At 39.4% G+C, this 23,395-nt stretch overlaps 1 long non-coding RNA gene across 1 annotated transcript in view; it reads right to left on the bottom strand.

The window, feature by feature from the left end:
• LOC125752476 (uncharacterized) overlaps positions 1–2,358 on the bottom strand; it is a 28,462-nt gene extending 26,104 nt beyond the window's left edge. The window contains exon 1 of the long non-coding RNA XR_007402044.1: positions 1,622–2,358. This is a non-coding gene — a long non-coding RNA (uncharacterized LOC125752476). The remainder of the gene's footprint in view (positions 1–1,621) is intronic.
• Between the last annotated feature and the right edge of the window lie 21,037 nt (positions 2,359–23,395).

The raw sequence follows: 23,395 nt of genomic DNA, 5'->3' as shown, positions 1-23,395 counted from the left end.
TACTCTGATGAATGTGTGTAATTAAACTGAAATGGGAAGGTCTAACTGTGTATGTGACTGTGCTATGGACAATCATTACTTTGTCCCAATAGCAAACAATTATTCCTTGTATGAGAGCCAGATTTGGATGCTAAATTTCACTCTGGAAAATAAGTGATCATAGATAATTGTAGGAAACTCTGAAAATAAGTCTTTTCTAGTGGGGATTCAAGGGGGCCTTATCTAATGTGGTAAGATCACAGTGTAGAGCTCTCTTTCATCCTATCAAGAAGCAAGGTACACCTTTTACTTTTCAGGGAAAAACAAATTTCCATTTTCCATGGGACAACTGTATTGAAATACCTGTTTCTGAAGAAGTGACAGATTAAAAGGGACAGAATTAGTTAATTCTGTATAATCTGATGTTTAGGAAATAGTGCACAATATAATCTCACAAATAAAAACACATATTTACCCAGTCTTTCCTATTTTGATTCGTCACCTTCTGTTGCTTTTAAAATCTGGGGGGAGAAACTGTCACAAAACTATTCTGACTATATAGCACGAGTCCTCCAAAATGTGCTTTTCCCCAATCTTTTCTTATGAAACTTTCTGTGGAATAATGTCTCCCTTCATGGTTTCAAACAGCTTAACAGCAGATCAAAATACAAGCTTAACATCAGCATATTGAGATGTATCCAAAATAGGAACATTTTTCTTGTATCTAAAAATAAACTGCGACTATTTCAATTTGTGGAACAAATAAAATGGATCAGGAAGGGAGAGCCTGTAGCACTACCTACAGCTTGACTGACTATTCATTTCCTTCCTCATAAATTTAACAATGCAAATTTAGTGATGGCTTTGCCCAACGGTTGCCAATTTGGGCACCAACTTTCTCGAAGAAATAGCCTGATTAGGAAATAATTGTACTTCTTCCCCGCTACTGTTACCACACCTGCACTTTTCATTTCCTATAAGGTACGGTGGCAAAACTGCATCTTTCAACTCTGCCTCTTTTATCTGATGTAGTGGATGACAGGTAATCTAGCTGAAAGTTCCGACAATTGCACCACCAGAAAAACACTGGCTGATGAAATCTGAGCAGTTATCACACTAACCATCACCTGTCAAGCCTCTTGCTTCAATTTAAGGGCGCATCAATTTTCTGAAGAGGAAATCAAGGACAAAGAATAAAAGCGCTTCAGATAAACACTGACAAAGGCCCTTTCTGCCTTTTTTTTTTTTAATTTATGATGGGATGTACTATCATAGGTTGCTCCGTGAGGTTTTATCAACTGTCCTGATACATCCCAGATAGCTCAGAATTCTTTGGCCATTGATGAAGTGCTATACTTGCACTTACTGAAAGGGCAGAAGATTTCCAACTGAAAATTACTTTCACTAAATACCACAAAGATATTGAAGGCAGAGAGAGCGGGGAGATGGAACAAATGACAGCTGCATATAACAATGAACCTCTCAGTTCTCGAGGCTGGCAGACAAGACTGATTAGAGCAAGAACATGAAATAATGTTTTCTTAAAGCCAGGGAGCATATTGTGTAAAGTGTCAGGCACAAAGAATTCATATGTCCTTTGTGGCAAGTTGGGAGCTCAGCGCTGGCTGCCAACTGTACTTACGGTGTGTCCTGTCACAGCTTCCAGACCCAGATTGTTTTCTAGATTTCCTACAGTGTGTCTGGTTACCTCCTTCAAGAGACACAGGCAAATGATGGTATTCGGTGAGAGGCAAGATGAAGGCTAGGGAAGTAAAGTAAAGGACAGTGAAGTCGATTCTGGGAGGCACTTGGAACCTGGCCCATATTAAAACAGATCAGCTCTTCTTTGGGGATTGAAAGCCATAGGGCTGAGGTGCTGGGCCTTCACTGTAATTCTTTTGGCATATCCGTGGAGAGCATTTTCAAGAGGGGAAACAACATATTAGAGCAAAGACGAGCTCTTGATTGGTGTCGGGGTCTAAGAATGGATGTGAGGCTAACTGTGATGTCTCCCCCCCTCCTGATGGATTTGGTAACTCTTCTGCCCAATGGAAAGTGTACTTGGTGTATCCTGGAGGCTGCTGGAGTTTTCAAAGGAAGTGCCAGTTACTCACTGTTTTGATTCCTTCAAGTTGTGAACCCTTTGGGAGATAGACAAGGCAGCCAGAGATGAAGACAGCAGCTTTATTCGCAATCAAGGGAGACTAGAGAACGTAGGTGGAACACACCTGTCCCCAAGGGCTTAACCAGCAGCACAGAGGAGACCGGGCACAGCCTGCCCTCGGGCAAGTTCTGAGCGAAATCACCAAAGGCAGTGGGGGCCACCTGTGTGCACCTCTTTCCAATTCTCCCCGACATGTCAGCAGCCTCTCCTTGAAGGTGGGGTGAAAATGAGGACAAGGCAGAGAAACGAGGACAACACATTCTGGCAGGATAGAAATCTGAATTTTGTGAACTAAAGCCCTATACTCCGCAGTGTTTTTACCTGTTTACTGATTTGCTGGTGGGCCCACTTGGGTAGGAATGAAAGGAGAGTACGAAGCAGCCTCTTTTGCCTTGGAGGGCAAGGCACATTCTCCAATCCAGTGCCATCAGGAGTAAAGCTGATTCTCAGCTGACGCCCACGTTTCTGCTCTCACATCTCAGAGGAGAAAGCAATGTCATTAATATGCTCAACAGCTCAGACTTCTCCAGATCTCAACTGGACAGTTTCCCAGAGGCCTATGAGAGCAAGTCTCTAGAGTAAGGGTTGAAACTATTAATGAGAAATTTTTATTTTGGAACAGTGACGCTTCAGGTCCGGTTCAGCTCTCAGTTCCCTCGGGACAAAACAATTAAAAGGGATATATTCTAAGCTCTGGTTTACCAGGGAAAAAGCAATTGTGTGTTTTTGACCTGTTGGTATAATGGATTTCTCATTTGCATTTTTTCATGAAAATCTAAATCCAAACCACAAACACACTTCGCTGTGTTCCCTTAAATGAGACTGTTTTCCTTTACCATTCACACATAAAAGGAAAGCATGGACTTCCTAGGACCTCGCAATTATAATTGTAGAGCATCCCTCCTTCTTTCTCATACCTTCCCAAAGTAGGGTTCTGTCGTAAGATGCCACTTTTTGTATTTATTCCTTCTAAGGGGCTCAAAGCACTTACAGACAGCTCCTCAATTTGTGCAATAGTCCTAAGACTAATGAATGAGAGAAGAATGAAGTTGGAATTAAAAGGAGGTGTGCAAACAGCCATGATGGTACCCATGTTACTCAGTGAAGCCATGCCGCAGTGGAATACAAGACCCCCCATCCCAACCCCAGTGCTGTGCTTTCTGCATCCACCCAAAGCATGTGGCTCTATGATTTTGATCTATCTCACAGTCGTTATGATGGAATTCCTCCTGCCTGTGCTTGTTACCCTCATCAGACTGACCAGAGCACCGAAAGGCAGAACTGATTGTACGTATTTCCCCCCAGCGCACATTAGATTGGCTAGAAATATTTATCCATTTTCACATGATAAAGGAAGCAAATTCACAAATGTACAAGTTTTTGAACAGAGGGTCTTCATCTCTATGAGGATACACTTGGGATTCTTGCCTTTTTTAAAGGTGGGAAAGGAAGAGAATTGTTTTACTTTTTCATTTTTTTGTCATTTTCTAGATATCTTTTATATGGCAATCTTGCATTTTCTGCTTATTTCAATGCCCCCTTGACCAGAGGTACTCTATGAGCATGGGGTGTGGGGGGGAGGCAATTATATTCAAACGGAAATAGATTCAACTGCCACTTCCGAGGGCAACATTCTGAATAGCTGGAACATTCAGCTCCTTGTCTGAAATTCATTAAGTTTGTTGGGGTGATTAAATAAGATGACATGATGTACATGCACCCCCCAAAAATCACTCATGAATGTTCTGTTCATCTGCTCATTTTCCCTTCTCTGAATATTCAAATTATCAGTGTTTACTCCAATTGTATTTACGCTTGGATGAATCCATCTGAAGGCAGCATTTCTGATTTTTTGTTTGTTTTGCAGGGGGATGTCTTTATTTAAAGTGGCATTGCTTTCCCACAAAAGTCATGCAGTGTACCAGTGACCCAGGGGTTGAATCTATAAATGGGAAATATTTATTTTGGAATAGTGGTGGTTCAAGTATGATTTGACTCTAGACTGTCTTCTATGATAGTCCTTGTGCCACTAATTTTGCCATAATTATTGACAAAAATAGGAATCACCTCATTTATGGGCATGAGCCATCAGAGGCAGTTCTATTCTTTTCTATACTAGAGAATTATTTTAATAGCGGTAAAGGACAGGGTGGCAGAAGGTCTTTTGTCCTCTCCAATTTACACATTAACAAAGACTTGAGAATCACTGTTTTATGGCAATGAATACATACTCTTGGTCAGAGCTAGCAAAAATGAAGGACCAAGTATTCAAGTTTGTTTGATTAGGTAGGAAAGCAAACTGACTAAATTCTTTCCCCTGGACAATGTCTTCTTTTAGCAGTCCTAAAAGAAGGGTGGGGCTGGAGATTATTGTTCTTTTTTATAATGGACATAAAAATAAGACAACTTTCTCTCCTCTGTGGATGGCAGGATGGGTGCTCTTTCCATCCAGTGGAAGAAGAGAATAGAAGATATCTCTTGCAGTTTATTTCTAGCTCTAGACAAAAGTTACTAAGTCAAGAGAATTGATAATATAACCCAAGGTCTTTTTTCCTGTCACCTTAAATTTCTGGGCATGCAAGCCAGGAAAAAATTTTTTAAAAAATTAAATTTAAAAAATTAATCTGCATTTCCACTTTTAAAGTGCCTTTCGTTTAGGGCACCTGGGTGGCTTAGTGGTTGAGCGTCTGCCTTTGGCTCAGGTCATGATCCCGGGGTCCTGGGATGGAGTCTCACATTAAGCTCCTCTTAGAGAGCTTGTTTCTCTCTCTGCCCATGTCTCTGCCTCTCTCTGTGTGTCTCCTATGAATAAATAAATAAAATCTTTTAAAAGTAAATAAATAAAGTGCCTCTGGTTTAATGTAGTTAATTCCTCCATTTGGGGGAACCGTAATATCCCCATTGTTGTTCAGGCGATTCCACATTCCCCTCCTTCAAGTCATTTGGGGCTCGAGGTAGGCCAAGCACAAAATCTGGATGCAGAGATATACTAGATTTCCTTTTCTTGATAAATGGAACTGCTCTCCTAGAAATATGAAATGTATGACTTCTTTTTTCTTCCTTAATAACATAGAGGCTTGGGTTACATTTGCACATGTGCCTGTCTCCTCCTGAGCCTATGTTACACCTGCTTGCTCCTTATTTCTCTCCTCAGGTTGCATAATTAATTCTTTTTTTTTACTCAGGGAAATTATTATATTTTTGTATTCTAAAGCCCCATTTCAAATAAGAGATGCTAATGGTGCTCAGAATTGCCTAAGCTGAGCTCTCATGCACTCTCACACAAGCAGTATAAAATGCATATATAAAAGAGTTTGCTTGGCTAGAGGTGATATTTGAATAATCGTTACCAAATCATTATACTGGGTACCATTAACATAAACTCTATTACTCGTTATTAAATATTTTTAAATAAAAAAGAACTAACATAGTAATACAACATGTTTAGACACTTGGAGACTATGTTTTAAAACCTCAAATATCTTTATGACATCATAGATCAAAAGTTTCAGTTTTATTTCACCATAGATCCATAAGATTTTTTATGAAGAGAACCTGAAATGAAATTAGTTACCTTCAAATAGTTTACAATTGATTGTTGGAAAATCATTTTTCTAAGCCTTCGGCTAAAGACTCAGAAAGGTACAGAAGAAATTCTTTCCACATTAATTTTTGGTTGAATTATATTTCACTTAGTATCATAGCCTTGCTGTTTAGCTAGAAGAAACCATCCGCCGGCTTTTAAATACACAATATTCTATGTAGATACTTAATTATCTCTAATTTCATTAAATGCCAAAGCTACTTGGAATGTGTTCCATTCAAAATCAATTTTAAAATTTACTCTTTAAGAAAAAGAGATTGCAAAACATAAACATCATCTATCCTTTAAGGGCAGAGAGCTGGTCTCCTACTGCCTTAGCTTCTACATACTCCAGGTCATTCAGCAGATACTCAATGAGTATTTCTTTTAAAAAATGGAAACAGGGAACATCATAGCTCCTGATTCCATAATTCTAAAATCTAAGGAATTCATGTTTTTAAAAGAAAAGCATTAAATTATACACCTATGATTTTCATTTGCCTGAATGGGAGAAATGAAGCAATTCTTTTAACAACACAAATAGTGAGTTGCCTTCTGACTGAATGGAATGATACATCTAAGTGACCATGCTGGATGCCATCATAAAACTCATTTGCACTATTAAGATTAATGTTTACCTAACAGAAGTTCTTGTTTTTACAAGAAAATATTATTCTAATATCCCACTTCCAATTTATAAAATTCCTCCTCAAAGAGCAACCAGACACACGGATTGTGGTACTGGGCAGGATGACAGTAGATATGAAAAGAAAAAAGGACTAGACCAAGCACCCTATATGAAAAGATAAGAGGGATGCCTGGGTGGCTCAGCAGTTGAGCGTCTGCCTTTGGCCCAGGGCATAATCCTGGAATCCTGGGATCGAGTCCCACATTGGGCTTCCTGCATGGAGCCTGCTTCTCCCTCTGCCTATGTCTCTGTCTCTCTCTCTCTCTCTGTGTCTTTCATGGACAAATAAATAAAATCTTAAAAAAAGAAAAGAAAGAAAAGACAAGAGGTCTGGGTTTAATTTGTGCTTTTTTTTTTGGTCTCAACATGTTTCGTGTTAGTCTCCCTTCCACATGCACAATCACCAAAGTCATAGACAATGAGAAGGCAGTCGAGAGTTTAACAGGGATTACTAACTAGTTTATTTTTCTGTGATGCTAGTTGTGCACACTGAGTTGAGTGATGAACGTGAAATTGCCAAAAAGCACAAGAACCTTGGCAAATATTCACAGAGTAGAGCACAATGCTTAAATACAACTAAATGATTTAATGACAAGTAGGGAATTACTGTAAAATAGAATGCTGGAGAAAGGCAGCAAACAGCACCTGCTGGCTAGACTAAGAAATCCAAAATGGATTCCAGGAAGAGAGTACAATGCCCAGCTGCTGCGGTAGTTGCCTGTTCCCCCTATACTGTTATTACTGTTCAACAGTCCTGAAATCTGAATGACAGTGGCCTGAGCCCTTTCAAACAACAGAAAGAAGGTCAATTTTTGTAATGAGGAAATGGAAGTGGTGGCGCCGAAGATCACTGACCCTTACAGTTTCTTGTGCGATGAAGGAGCAGTGAAGTGCACCAGGAAATTATGGTGTAGGAAAACAGTGACACTACCATCATAAAACACAGAACCAAGGAACAAGTAGCAAATGTGCTAAAATGTGCATAAATCAAATATATGCTATCAACCCTGGGTTTATTCCTCTTCTCAAACTGTGAGAAATTGGGCCAACACTTCTGTGAAGAAAGGAAAAGGCAGAAGGCCAAAACTTAACTTCAGGAGTCTAAAAGGATACTTTTAACCAGGGGTAATATTTTAAATATTTAGCTACTAGATGGTCTAGGTACTGACCGATCAGAACACATGCTGATCAAGATGCTGGAGGTGAAGGCTTGCTGCTCTGCCAGAGGCTAACTGGTTAATTCCCAGGTCCTGGGTGGGTCTAGGACTCCAGAGAGAAGCCAGGGCAGCTCAGGCAGAGAGGTGGGGTGGGAGGACTTAGGGCTGGGCCAGTGGTTGTTTACCCACTGACCAAAAATTATTTCAATATTTGAGCATCTCATATAGGCCACCAGCTCATCAGCGCTACTCTTAACCCTGCCTCAGTCTACTGCTATACCTATTTACACAGCATTTCGTGGGGTAAAGCAGGGCAATAGTAGCGTGTTAGCAGGGCCAGTTGAAAACTTGTCTTTGATTGATATCTGATGGCCTTTCCCATTTCGTGTCCTTTGGGATTATGTTACCAAGTCATCCTCATAGTCATAACTCAGGTGTTTCTGAATGAGACAGGGGATGTGTTCAACTCACTGATAGACTCAGTGAAATTTATTTCACTGGATAATAATGACGCTTGATTATCTGATGTTTCCAAGCATCCTAGATTTCTCTTTGGTAATGAAGCAGGGTTGTGATTCTGAACAGGTCAGACCAGACACGGCAACAACGTTTACGGATTTGATGACTTTGCATTTATATTTCATTTTTATCAGTTTAGTAGGTGCAGTGATTTTAAATCGCAAAATGTGAAATATTAGCAAATGGGATATAGAAGGAAGGTTTGGAAGAATCAAAACTTCCAAACTTGGAACTTCAAACGGACACAAAAACCAAATGTTAGCGATCTTCTAATATAGAGTAAATGTGATCACTTAAAGATGATTCTACTGAGAGTGGCTGAGAATCTTAAGACACCTGGGAGATAAAGAAGCTGTAATAAAAGCAGTCACTTCTCCAAATTTATTCCCCATGTGTGACAATGGAAGAAATGCCTATCCTCATAAAGAAAAGGAGATGCCTAATCATCAGGAGGAAGCCAGGATGCTCTCAGTTTGTGCAATGCACAAGACTGGAATGTCATTCATAAATATCCAAAAGAAACATTTAATTAAACATGAATTGAGCTTCCAAGCAGGTAAGTTATTCCAGGGAAAAAAAGTTTTCTCAGGCCACAAAGAGATAAATATTTGATTCGAATTTTCAAATACAGTTATTAAACACTGAAAGTGCCATCATTGTACTGGACACTTTGACTACAAGTGCTATTGGAAAGCAATCAGCAAATACAGAGTAAGTGCAGGAACTGGTGATGAAAATGGGTAATGGGGATCCCTGGGTGGCGCAGTGGTTTGGCGCCTGCCTTTGGCCCAGGGCGCGATCCTGGAGACCCGGGATCGAATCCCACGTCGGGCTCCCGGTGCATGGAGCCTGCTTCTCCCTCTGCCTGTGTCTCTGCCTCTCTCTCTCTCTCTCTGTGACTATCATAAATAAATAAAAAAAAAAAATTAAAAAAAAAAGAAAAGAAAATGGGTAATGAAATAATGTATATCTTTAGTCTACCTTGCAATGTACCAAAAATTGAAGTCTTTTTTTTTTTTTAATAGTCAAAAGGAAATAAACTGAATTCTAAACTTCTTTTAAGTGTCAGCCTTCAAGGGGCATCTTCTTTGAGGCTACACATCTAAGGAAGTGGGAGAAAATGTCCATAAATTTGAAAAACTAGGTGCTCCTCATACATTGAAGTTGACATCTTAAATTAATCATAAGTGAAAATAGTTGTAAAGGATGTAATATTGACATTTTAAAATACAACTTTACATCGCTCTTTTCAATGAATTCAATGGGACATAAATGCCATAGTGATTTTACACCCACCATCATCCATTGAAAAAGAGATTTCAACCAAGTCTTCTCAAATAGTTGCAAATTTCATATGATTCCTTTGTCTCATTGAAATTGTTTCCATTCCTCTTTTCTCATACAATTTTATCTTACTATAATAGGTGTTTAATATTTGAAAGCACTCTATTGATTATGTTCTCATACTTCTCTGCAGTCACAAAAAAAAGCATATAAATTGAATTTTTTAACGTAAAATTATCCTGTTATCACATGGTACTGAGTATTAAAAAACATTCTGAGTTTTTTTAAGTATTGGTAGTATACAATTTGACAAAATAATATAAATATTTCAAAAATATGTGATAAATATTAAATATAGAAATAAAATTTTATTAGAAATTCATCTTCTTATGAGATGAAGGAATAATTATGCAGTCTTAATACAGGAGGCTTCTTCCACACACAAATAAATTGTCCCTTCATGTAGCACTCTGGAAGTTTTTAAACCCTGGGGCTACTGGGGAGCATTATAGCGATGTCTCTAACTTTGGAGTGTAATGTAATCTCAACACTGCATAGCACTGAACTTTCCACTGTTCAGCACAATTCCCAGCACCTCATAGGTATTCAATGAAAAATTGAATTTTCTTGGTCTCATTTCTCATCCTTCCAGCGTTCAATCTTGCTTGGGCAACCAGTAACCTAACAAATTAAGCCGCCCCAACATCAAGAGCTTCGTTTTAATAGGGATCTTCTCAGATAAATGGGTATAAACAGAACCTTTTCCTGATGTCCTCACATCCCCTTCATAGCAGGAAACAAAGGTTTTTAAAAACAGGTTTATACGTGTGCATGCACATTTAATCAAATGGTTTAATGTAATGTATGCATATAAAGCTCTAAACCCAATGTTATTGAAAAATTAAGAAGTTCTATGTAAGGGCATTTAAATGGTGACATTTATTGCAAAAATACACTAACTCAAAAAGCTCCATTTCTTTTCCAATAGTAAATGCTGATAGTATGTCAAGCAAATGGAAACTGCACTTGGATACACAATACCTGGAACATTTGAGTCACTTTAAAAAAACACAGATGGTATTTTAGAAAGAGCCTACCTTTCTATTAGCATAAGTAGGCTGTGGTTTTTTCAAAAGTAATGACTTCTGTTTCTACCCCCTGCCTGAGTGTACCGCCTACTACTGAACGGTCTGAATCTACACTTCCCCACTGGTCTCCCCTACTCTTCTCACACAGGGAAACATATTCCCCAGCAGGTACTTTTTATTTTAACAGATAAAAAAAATATTAATGGCTCATTATCCTTTTTTAACCACAGATTATTTTTCACTCTTATTATTATTATTATTTTGACTAGGATATTTCTGCTTCTCTACCAAAGAAGTGTGCCAAGTATTTAAAACCTCTCTAAAAAATAAAATCTTGTTTCAAAATAAAGATTTTAGGAGAATTTCTTTGTAGAAGCGAACCATTGCATTTTAAGTGTCTTTTTTGTTAGCAAGCCCTAATATAGCAACTCAGCAGTAATTGCTATTTTATAATCTCCTGAATATTGAACTATTTATTATGCAAATTAATGCTCTTTGGAGTATGCACCCGCCTAGCCACTGAGTTCTTTTTTGTTTACATATTTTACTTTTGCAGCTTTTGCCAGTCTGGGTAAAGAGGCATCTTGATATTTACCAAATCCAGGCATAAACAGATTTCTGCCAGACACGTAGCAGCTACACTTCATGTCTTTGTTTTTAAATTAAAGAAAGACATATGGAAGATTTGCAAAATAGGAGGAAACAATATTTTGGTAACAGCTAGACATTCTCTTCAGCAGACTTTAGTCTCATCATGGCTACAGAGCTCCGGGACCAGGGTATGACTCCACAGTGCCCAGCAGAATGTGGTGGCTTAAGAAGATGAACTGGGTTGAACCAGTAGAAACTGTCATTTTGACCCAATTTTTATGGAACCAAAATGGTCAAATATTGCAATTTCATATGGTTCAAACAAACAGTTGCTGCCTATCAGCTCTTTCCTCAGATGAAGTTCCACAAGATAGACCTCCTGGGGAAAATGCTATAGAAATGCCCCCTCAGGAGCTATTTCCTAAATTTGGTACATTTTCATAATATATTATTTATTTTATTTCAATATATTCTATCAAATTATTTCATGAAGACTCGATGAACACGTGTTCTCCTCTTAGAACAGATGTCTGTTAAATCCTTCATGGCCTTTCTTCCTCCAGGAGGAATGGGCCCCATCCCAGTCCCAGAAGTCTCGATGGGGGGTAAAGGATGCCCATCCTGGGCCAAAGTAGAAGGGAGTCAACAAGGAAAAATGGTCTGACCACACAAAAATATACTGACCATCTTAAAGATTGTTTATGATCACCACACTGGTCCCAAAATCATTCTACCTTACCTTGGTATGAATACACACCCAAGGTAAGCAGGGTATACTATTATTTCCATTTTACAGATTAGGAAACTAAAGCTTCAAGATTGCAAGCAACCCAACTCAGGGGCCCCAGTGAGGTAACAGCATATCTAAATTAGAACTGCTCTGTCTCTTGGTTGATTTCACTGGGAGATAGTATTTGAACATTGAGGATACTAGGCAGAGTGTCCCTCCAACTTCCTCCTCTAGTGCCCTTCTCCTTTCCTCCTCTCTTAAGTGCCCTGCCCACAAGCTAAAGCTAATGCAGTAAGAGGACTTGGGGTGGCAGGCTGGAAAGGACTTCACAAAGAATCAAGCACTTGTCTGTTTCTATGAAGCAAGGGATTAAAATGGCAAAACAAACAAACAAACAAACAAAAAACAAAAAAAAAACCCACATATTCCTTTGGAGAGAAAAGAGGGTGAAACAGAAAGTGAGAATTTCATAGATTTCATGAGAAGAGACATCAAGAATCCTTGTGTCAGTGCAGGGGGGAAGAAGAGAGAGAAGGAAAGACCTGTCCTCTTTGGCAGAGAGAGCTGTAGGGTTATTTCTGGGTTTCATTTTCACCACAACTTGAGTTGAGCACACTCTATGGATAAAGCCCAGTGAGACAAAGGAAATCTCTCTCACGCACACACATACACTCTCTCCTTTTCTCCTTTCTCTCTCTCTCTCTCTCTCTCTCTCTGTGTGTGTGTGTGTGTGTGTGTGTGTGTGTGTGTGTGTGTCTCGTTGACTTTAAGAAATGTACAGTCTGGATAAGCTTGGACAAACAAATGAAAAAAATGCATGGCAGAGAAACATATGAGTGTTAATATGGATGCTCAAATGCTTGGAATGATAGATGCCATAAAAGATCAGCTATAAAAACCTTGAGTAGAAATTGACCCTCAAAAAGCTGGGAATTCTAAAGAGATGCTTAAAATTTCATATAATTGCCAAACACTGAGCACAGTAAGATCAATACAGCACACTTCTCTTTGAGAAAAAGCGCTTACCTGTTGAGGTGCCAAGTAGCCTGGCTATACCTAGCAACACTTGACTTTAAACTCTATTCCTCTAGCTCCACCATAACATAAGGGTCAATAAAAATAACTTGAATTTGTGTAGTTAATTTTCTTCTGCAGATGCAAAGAAAAACATAAGAGAAAATGGCAGATGTGCTTAAAAATAAAGTCCATCCCTTCTATCAAAAAATATGCTCAATATTTCCACCCCAAAGTAACTTTTTATTTTTGCAATGTTGTGTAAAATGTTCATCATGTCATAGTAATCATATCAATTTTAAACCAGTTAATCTTAAAGGCAAGAGACACTTGTCACAATGTGTAACTTTCTGTATACATAATCACTTTTCTTTTTTTTAATTTTTTTTTTCATAATCACTTTTCTTAGAATACTCATCTACTCTGAATCCTACGTCCTTATGTCCCTGACTTTTTGTGCTACATCAATTTGTGGAGCTCTGTTTGTATAATGTGGATAAACTGAATCTTACAGAAAAGCAAGATGTGAGAGAATAAGGTATATGAGAAATTTGTTTAGAATGTGTTCTTGTCCTGTCTGTAAAAACTCAGAAATCAAAGCTACCAAAGCCTGCAGAGAAAGCCACCCTTGACCTTCCCAGACTGATCTCTGAGTGGGCACAGAGTAAATGAGGGGAAAAGGATGTCCATCCCGGGCCAAAGTTGGAAGGAGTCAACAAGGAAAAATGGTCTGAACATACAAAAATACATTGACTATCTTAAAGACTGGTCCAGGGACTTCATGCAGAACCCGGAACACAAATACCAGGAAATATGGATATTCAAATATTCCAACCAAACTTAGACCAACTTCAGGGCTTAACAAACAGAGAATGTCCAGTAACCGAAAATCTGTAATGCGTGCAAAACAGCTGGAAATGTATTTACGCTTTAAATATTTTTAAATGACTCAGTTGTCACTTCTGATTTTCAGTGTGTGTCTCCAACACTATTCCTGGCCAGAGTATTTGGGGGACTCTAAATCAGAGATGAAGCAATAAATCAGTATTCATTCTGATAGGTTTAACACAAAGGCCACCGGAAGACCAAACATATTTTATCTCAATTTTAAGTCCTTTTCTCCCTCGTCACTAGAGCCTTCCAATATGACTTTATGGGCACCTCGCTATTTCTTTGTGTATATTTTTATCCAGGCACACATATCATTGTATTTTCCTTAGTCATATCTATCTCCTAGCCTAGTGCATTAGTTTCCTGGAACTGCCATAATGAAGTACCACAAACTGGGTTGCTTAAAATAACAGAGATTTATGGCCTAGCAGTTCTTGAGACTAGAAGTCTGAAATCAAGATGTCAGCAGGGCTGTGCTCCTCTCAACCCCATACGGACATCCTCCCTTGCCTCTTCCTGGCTTCTACAGGTTTGCTGGTAATCTTTGGCATCCCTGGTTTGTTAGATGCATCACTCCAATCCTCTGTCTTTATACACCATTCTGCCTGTGTATGTTGGCCTCTGTTCACATTTCTCCTTTTCATAATGACCCAAGCCATATTGGATTAGGACCCACCATAATGACCTCATTGTAACCTGGTTAAGTCTGCAAAGACTCTATTTCCAAATGAAGTCAGTTCTGAGGTACTGGGGGTTAGGACTTCAGCACGTATTTTGGGGGATACACAACTCAACTCACAGCATCTAGAATCAAGTGCTCCACTTGAGAAGTAACTCACTAACTAAATAACCTGTTATGCCAGATACTGGAAAAATTAGAAAAAAGCAATATGATGGTTGAGTTAATGCAAATGACCCTTTAACACCATGGGCTTAAACTGAATAGATCCACTTATTATTTTTTTTTACCACCATAAATGTATTTTCTTTTATGATTTCCTTAGTAACATTTTCTTTTCTCTAGCTTACTTAATATACTAAGACAGTATATAATACATGTAACATATAAAACACATATGTTTAATCAACTGTTTATGTTATCAGCAAGTCTATCTGGTCAACAGTAGGCTATCAGTAGTAAAGTTTTGAAGGGTCAAAAGTACATGGGGGCCAGCACCCCAAATAACTATGCTATTAGTACAAGGGTCTACTATATCTTCATTTTTAATTCCCTCTGCCAAGTATAGTAAGTAGCACAAAGTTGTATTAGAGAATTTTATCAATTGCATCAAGAAGGAGTAAAGGGAAGGAACAAATAATTCCAATGTTGAGATCCTAAACTTAAACCCCGCGGGATGCCTCCCCCTTCCTGAATTTGGTACCAGTTCTCAAATGGGTCAATGTACAAAAGTGCTGAAGAAACAGAGCAAAATCAATGTCCTGGCCTCTTGTTCCATGTGACCTCTGGTTCTGGTAGAGGCACCAATGGTGACACCCCACAGCACTCAATAATCATAGCTACTCATCGTTATCATAGGCTTAGTGTGAGCCAACCATTGTGCTAAGTACCTACCATTTATTACCTCATTTTATCCTCACAATAACTCTAGGTAGGAGGAAATATTTATAATTATTATTATTATATTATTATTAGTCCCCCTCTTCTGATGAAGAAACTAAGGCCCGATACTTCACAGTTGGTAAGCAGTAGAGTTGGATTATAAACACAGATCAGATCACTAGTGTTCTTGCCTAATGGGCATACTGTCTACTGCATGAAAATAGCCCGAGGTTGAAATCGAAGGGCTCAGTCAAGCCCTTATCAAGGGAGCTGCCACAGCTGGTGAAAGGTCTTGTGGCAACTACAAGACAGGAATCTGGGGCGGCAGCAATGACATTCTTTGAAGCAGAAAAACTGCCGCTCTTGCCTAGTCCATTGGCACAGTGACCCGAACTCATCTGTTGTCATTTTTGCCTCCAACTCAGTTCTCTCAACTTCCTTTTTAAATCTTCAATTGCCAGGATGTGAATGGTCTGTGCACAGCCTGATGCGATTTTGTAGATGACCTCAGTCTCTGCCAGAAGTGACAGGCTGAAGACACTAGCGTCCATCTTCTCCATAATCACTACATAACTTAGGAACTAATATCAACTGTTAGAACCTCATGATGTCATCTAACTAGACAGTGCTTCTGGGGAAAGGGGCGCATTCACTTCCATCTCCTTCAAAAAGGAAGGAACCAAGATTTCAAGAGTTATGTAGCCAAACTGAGGTTGACAGTGCCAGGAATAGAATGTAAGTACCCTGACTATCTTGCCAATTCCCAAAAAAGATGAAATGCCAAGATGTCTCATCTAACTTGATCCACAAGCAGAATCAGAGGAGCTAGTATCCTTACATCAGGGCTACACACCTCCCCATCAACGAATTAATCAATATACTTTGATCACCTATTTGTTTAAGGCAACTTTGTCAGATGTTGTGGAGGATGCCAACATCAATTAGACATTTCTATCCCTGGAAACTGACTCTCCAATTATAATCCTGGGCTGGAGTCTGGAGCAGTTCCCAGGATTAAATATGATCCATCATCATAGAACACATAATCCAGAATCTTTTCAGAGGACTGGCCTAAACTAGGCTACCCAATGGGTGTCTTTCTGCTTGCCCTAGTCTAGCTTTTGTGAAGGCAATGAAAAAATGCAGGTTTTGGAGTTGGGATGGAGTATGAATTTAGAGAACTTCACTTGCCTAAGTTATTCACTTGTTTGAGAGTCACTTTTCTCATCTCCGAAAGTGAAGTAATAAATATCAATCATGCAAGCTGGTAGGGGTTCTGAGTGAGATAATTATGTAGAAGGCCTAGCACTCAGGAGGTATTCATTACAGGGCACCTGCAGGATCATTGCTGCCATTTTCTACAGCCTGGATTGGATCATAGGTAAGGATCAAAAACATCCAAGTCTTTGAGGGCCATCAGAAGAAAAGGGAAATCCTCAGGCTTGCAGAGGCTTGAACACAGACTCATGGCTGCCTCTATGGCTGGCAGGAGCAAGGAGTAAAAACTGTATCCTTCTGTGTTCATGGCAGAGGGAACACTTTGGTGGCAAGTTGTATTAGGAGGGATCTTGCACCTCAAGGCTGGGCAGCAGTCTTTCTTGCCTCTGGGCGGGGTCCAGCTGTCATTACATGCTCTGGCCAGTGTTAGTCTCCCTACTAACTAAGGCACGGTGCCTGGCCAGCTCAGTAGGTGAAGCATGCCACTCATGGGTTTGAGCTCCATGTTGGGCCTACAGCTTACATTAAAAAAAACAAAAACAAAAACAAAAAAAAAACAAAAAAAAAAACCCACACACATAGGACAGGGGATCATAAAAATATTTGAGATACAGAGAAAAAAGAGCATGCTAGTTCAATTGTGGGAATGTGTCATTGTGATGGTTAATTTTATGTGTCAACTTGATGGGACCAGATATTAGGTTAAACATTTTTTCTTTTGGTATCTCTGATGGTGTTTCTGGAAGAAGTTAACACTTGAATCACAGTCTAAGTAAAGCAGATTGCCCTGCTCAGTGTAGGTGGGCTTCATCCAATTCTTTGGAAGCCTGAATAGAATAAAAGCCTGAGTAAGAAAGAATTCTTTTTCTTGCTTGACTATCTTTGAGTTAGGACATTAGTCTCCTGCCTTTGGGCTTAGACGTGGACTAGTATTAATTACACCATTAGCTCTCCTGGGTCTCCAGCTTACGGACTGCACATCTTAGCACTTTGCAGCCTCTGTAATTGTACAACTTGATTCCTTATAACAAATCTTTCTCTCCTTCCCTCTTTTCCCTCTAATAGTTCTGCTTCTCTAGAGCACTCAAAACTAATACAGTCACCTATGAAAAATAGTAGAAACTATATCCCAGGAAACAAACAACCAGTGGACTTGCCTGTTAGAGAAGGGGAAAAGGTATGCATAGGGAGCAGTTACACACCATGTGGAAGAGCAAGTGGGTATAAATGCCACAGGCTAGCCAAAAGAAAGAGACCTGGCAGTATGGGTGATTAAGGACTGCAGCCAGATCACAAGGGTGGATGAAGGACCCAGTTCTCATAAAACTTGGAGAACAGCCTGAATAGCCATTTTTCTTGAAATCTGGGGAGATCTTGCCTGGAGGTAGAATTTGGGTTGAGTCACTCCATAAATTTCCTTCTCATACCAAAATGGGTTTATGTGACTATTCAGAAGTCCAGAGGAACTTCTAGAAATTAGACGTAGGTGGAATTTAATATGAGCAAAAGAAGGAAACACTCATATAAATAACAATCTGGGGCTCAAATTGTTATTACTGACCATGATTCTTCTATGTTTATACATGATTATGTGCATTGCTCAAATCACATAAATGCTCAGCTCTACTATTTTTTTTAAAATACACCATTTGTATCCTATGCTTCACTATTAGGGATCTGTCATGGAGGAAGAGAACTTACACTGAATTAGTTTCCCTTGTGGAGAGGCAGGGTTAGCATTCCCCTTGGGTCTTCTAGAATTTGCATAGAATGACAAGACTGAGGATAAGAAATACCCTTGGCATAGCAATTTTCAAGTTCTACTTGTAGGACAGTAGGGTTGTATTTTAAATTTTTCTAATAGACTAGCTCTCCTAACCACCTTTGTCCATTATTCTATTCATGCAATCCATCATCAATGAATATATGAATATTTATGTGTAGCTCTAATATGTATAGCACTTTAGCAGGCAATCCCCTTAAAGACCACTGCAGTGCTCTGTGAACAAATTTCAGTGGGTTCCAGTGACCCTCTTCCAGGCCAACTTTTAACCTGATTAATTGGAATTATGATATCACCTGACAAGCAATAGTGGGGAAACAAAATATAAGGCAGATTAACAAGCCAGTAAGTTAGAGATGCAAGTAGGAGCCAGAATTCCAACTGACATAACTAACTGATGTTTGCGGACCTGGCTCAGTGGAGAGGAGAGTCAAGAATGAAGGTGTCCAGTGAACTCAGCCTTGATATTGCTTGGCCATTCCAGGAAGTTCTAAGGACTTCTTTGTTTTCGTTTTCTATGTGAATGTACATTTACAAACTTAACCCTGCCACAATCCCCAAAGCCTAAAATTCATGCTTCCTAACGTTTTATGTACTTTCATTATGCTTCCCACAATTATATGTTTTGTTAACTGTTGCATGAGGACACCACAAAATGCTTATACATGTACCCTCTGGTCCTATCCTCCTTCCCCAATGCTGAAGAACAAGACAGAAGTCCAAGTGACTGAATTAGGGCATCTCAGTAAGGAGATGGATTTAATGAATTATTCCCCTTTCCCATCCAAGGGAGTATGGCAGGCAAAGATCAAATATTCAGCTTCATGCCTAATCAAACTCTGGAGAACAATGCTTATATGCAAGCACTGTTGGATTCTCATGACACAGTCTAGAATTTGGCTAGACTCACCACCAGATACTGGTGTGGGAGCAGAATGCTCTGCTTTACTGCAGAGAATGGCTGAATGTACCCATCCTACAGAAGGAAGAATTCAAAAAAGGTATTAACAGGGATGAAAACACACGGGCCTTCTCCTTGTCTATTGTTTACATTCCTGCATGTCCTAGTTAGCCATGCTTCCTTCCCTTGGGAGGAGTCAAAGGGTGAAGAGAGGCCAGGAGTGTGTCTCTAAACTAACAGTTCTTCAAGTATGATCCAAAGACTAGCATGATCAGCAACTTCTGGGAACCTATGAGAAAGGCAAATTCTGATGCCAGGATAGAGGCCTAATGATCTGTGTTAACGGGCTTTCCTATAATTCTGATGCTCACGAAGGGTTGAGGACCACTACTCCAAAGAGTAATCTCAACATGGAACCACCTGAGGCGTTTTTTAAAAAGATTTATTTACTTATGGGAGGTGGGGAGAAAGAGTAGGGTAGAGGGAGTAGAAAAGGGAGAAAGAGAATCTTAAGCAGACTCCGCACTGAGCATGGAGCCAAAAGGGGTTTGATCTTACGTCTCTGATATCAAGACCTGAGCTAAAACCAAGAGTCAGATGCTCAACTGACTGTGCCACCTAGGCAACCCTTGAGGTATTTTTTAAATGTCAGGCTGTCCAGGCCCTCCTCCAGACCAAATAAATCAGTTTCTCAGGTGGGGCTAGGCATCATTTTTAATATATATTTTTTTTAACTCTTTGAGGAACCTCCACACAGTTTTCCAGAGCGGCTGCACCAGTTCACATTCCCACCAACAATGTAAGAGGGTTCCCTTTTCTCCACATCCTCTCCAACATTTGTTGTTTCCTGCCTTGTTAATTTGCCCCATTCTCACTGGTGTGAGGTGGTATCTCATTGTGGTTTTGATTTGTATTTCCCTGATGGCAAGTGATGCAGAGCATTTTCTCATGTGCATGTTGGCCATGTCTATGTCTTCCTCTGTGAGATTTCTGTTCATGTCTTTTGCCCATTTCATGATTGGATTGTTTGTTTCTTTGGTGTTGAGTTTAATAAGTTCTTTATAGATCTTGGAAACTAGCCCTTTATCTGATATGTCATTTGCAAATAAATATCTTCTCCCATCTGTAGGTTGTCTTTTAGTTTTGTTGACTGTATCCTTTGCTGTGCAAAAGCTTCTTACCTTGATGAAGTCCCAATAGTTCATTTTTGCTTTTGTTTCTTTTGCCGTCGTGGATGTATCTTGCAAGAAGTTACTGTGGCCGAGTTCAAAAAGGGTGTTGCCTGTGTTCTTTTCTAGGATTTTGATGGAATTCATTTTTAATATTATTGATGGTAAATGCATACGAGGACTTTGTGCACATAGCAGATATGTTTAAAACTAACTCTTTCGGGATCCCTGGGTGGCGCAGCGGTTTAGCGCCTGCCTTTGGCCCAGGGCGCGATCCTGGAGACCCGGGATCGAATCCCACATCGGGCTCCCGGTGCATGGAGCCTGCTTCTCCCTCTGCCTGTGTCTCTGCCTCTCTCTCTCTCTCTGTGACTATCATAAATAAATTAAAAAAAAATTAAAAAAAAAAAACTAACTCTTTCATGAACATGTTTGTGAGTTTAGGGAGAGCTTCCCCCATCCACCCACCCACATTGCTTGGGATTTCCCTCCTATCATTATCTAGAATGGTAGTTCTCAATGCAGGGCGATTTTGTCCCTCAGGAATATTTGGCAATATCTGGAGACAGTTTTGACTGACACAACTGGGAAGGGACATGCAAATGGCATTTCGTGGGAAGAAGCCTAGGATGCCGACAATACCCCACAATGCACAGGAAACTCCTCACAAGAAGAATTACCATGTACACAGTGTCAATAGTGCTAAAGTTGAGAAAACCTGCTCAGTAGCATATATTTCTGAATCTATAGTATAGTTGTGTACACCAATAATAAAGCTATATTTTAGAACAATTTATAAAACCCTTTCCTATAAATCATACTATTTTTTCTCTTTCCCATTTTGGGTAAATGGGGGAGATTATGGATTCTTGATCAACATTTCTTCAAGCTATCTCCTTTATGATTCCATTTCAGTATAGATGTCTACATTAAAGGCTGACAAAGGCCATCCGCCATGTTTGTTTTCTCACTTTGTGAAAACACTTGGCACAGTGTTCCATGTACACAGGCACTTGACAGATGATATTTGATGATGACTGAATTAGCTTTCCCTAGTTGGGAAACGCAACTTTTTAAATGCAAGTGCCACCTTACCTCCTCAGTATAATTTCAAAGGCATTTTATTACATGTAACCTTTGTATCCTACAGCTCTATAACTCTGCAGCTAACATTTCTTGCCATATCTTTGGAATTCCAGAGTGGCCATCTATCAAGTATGCTCAAGTGATCCCACTGTGCTGGGCTTCTATAGCATACCCTTTTCCTCTCTTTTATTTAACATCTTCAGTAGGATACTGATACATTTCCTGCTAAATATTCTATTTAGGGTCACCACATAGCATACAGGGCTCATAGTTAAATCTGAATATTGGATAAACAACAAATAATATGTTAGTATAAGTATGCCCCAAATATTTCCTGGGACATACTTACACGAAAAAAAAAAGTATTTGTTGTTTATCCAATAGTCAAATTTCATGGACATTTCATGACTTTCCCTTTAATATATGTATCTATCATCCCTTTGAGGAAATTTAAATATTTTTCAGTATGATTACTAGGTAATTCTCCATTTGCATGAGGGCTGAGGGTTCAATGGCATACCCAGAACAGTCACAGTATTTGCTAAAATATTAATATCTTCTGTACATGTTAGAAAATGCACACTGCTCTGAGCCCGGGAAGTGACTTTCCAACTTCCTGTCACCTTCTCTTGATTCAGCAACCAAAGCGTTAACATCTGGCCCCTGGCTGGGGTCTTCAAGACCTGGCTCCAGGTTATCTATGCTGACATCTGTTCTGACTGGTCCATGCCTGGACACACTGCTATTAAATATTTTTAATACCGGCCCTAAGTACAACTCTCATTTCAAAGCACACAAATGATTCCCCCAAAGAATCCAAACCCGGATCTAATTACATCCTGTGTATATATTTGAATAAACACATCTAGAAAGTCAAGTATGCTTTCATCTCATTTTCCAATCATGTCTTCTCCCATCATTCTCCTTCTCCTAAGTAAACACTGATGGTGCCTCCTTTTTTGAGGTTGCTTTTGCTACCATAACAATTCTCCAGCTTTCCCAAGGGATTAGCCATGGTGCGATTTACTTTTCAAGGAGGGCCCATTTATCTTCCCCCTGACAAATTTCAACACATGCACAGCTCTAGCATGAACATTTCTGCAGATTAATCCCTCACCCTTCTCTAAGAGAAGAATTATTCTTAAACAATCTATTTCAATACAGAGTTCCTGGTGTGAAGTTAATTTCCACAAACCTTGTGAGCATGCTACCAAAACACCATCTCTGTTATTCACTGAGAACAACAGAAGCCCTCTGGCTTGTAGTTTTTCATCCTTATTGTTTAAATGTAAACAGGAAAGAAAAGCCAATGTGTGTTTTAAAAAAATCAGTATTTCGTCCAACCTCTTGGAATGGTTTCTGTGTGCAACAGTCTGTGGTCATTAACTATCGATAAATATTTATCCAGCATCTACTCTACTCTACAAGCACTACATATATACAACATGCTATGAATGGTGATCTTTTACATGTATGCGTGATTGGACATTACATGGTTTCGATAAAGAGCGATGCAAAAGCAGCTATGTGTTCAGATCAGTCAGCTAACGACCCAGAGAGATAATAGTGCTTTATAAAACATACCCATATTTTGCCATAAAAAGAAAATAATTCTTGATTAGATTATTAGGAACAGCTAAAAACTATTTAGTAGGGCAAGTACAGAGTAATATACCCAGGAAAAATTACCAGGCAGTAACACATACATAATGGGGAAAAGCAAGTATGAACAAATAAAGCAGAAAGCTAGCTAGGGGACAGCCACAAGCCGAATGTGAATCAGCAATTCAGTGCTATTGTGATAAAAGTCAATATGATACCAGCACAAATCAATAGGAGTAGAGTCGGCGAGGCTCAAACATAATTCTTCGTCTCTCCTCCCCATTAGTCAGAGGGGAGAAAGTATTCTGTTTTGGACAGCACACTCGAAAATCTGTGAGGAACCCAACAGCATTCAAAAAGAGAAAGCCAACTAGGTAAAGGGGTGGG

Source organism: Canis lupus, chromosome 14, assembly GCF_003254725.2.
Source record: "Canis lupus dingo isolate Sandy chromosome 14, ASM325472v2, whole genome shotgun sequence".
In the NCBI taxonomy this organism is placed as follows: Eukaryota; Metazoa; Chordata; class Mammalia; order Carnivora; family Canidae; genus Canis; species Canis lupus.
The sequence above is the reverse complement of the archived record's forward strand: the minus strand, read 5'-3'. Positions and strand labels throughout refer to the sequence as shown.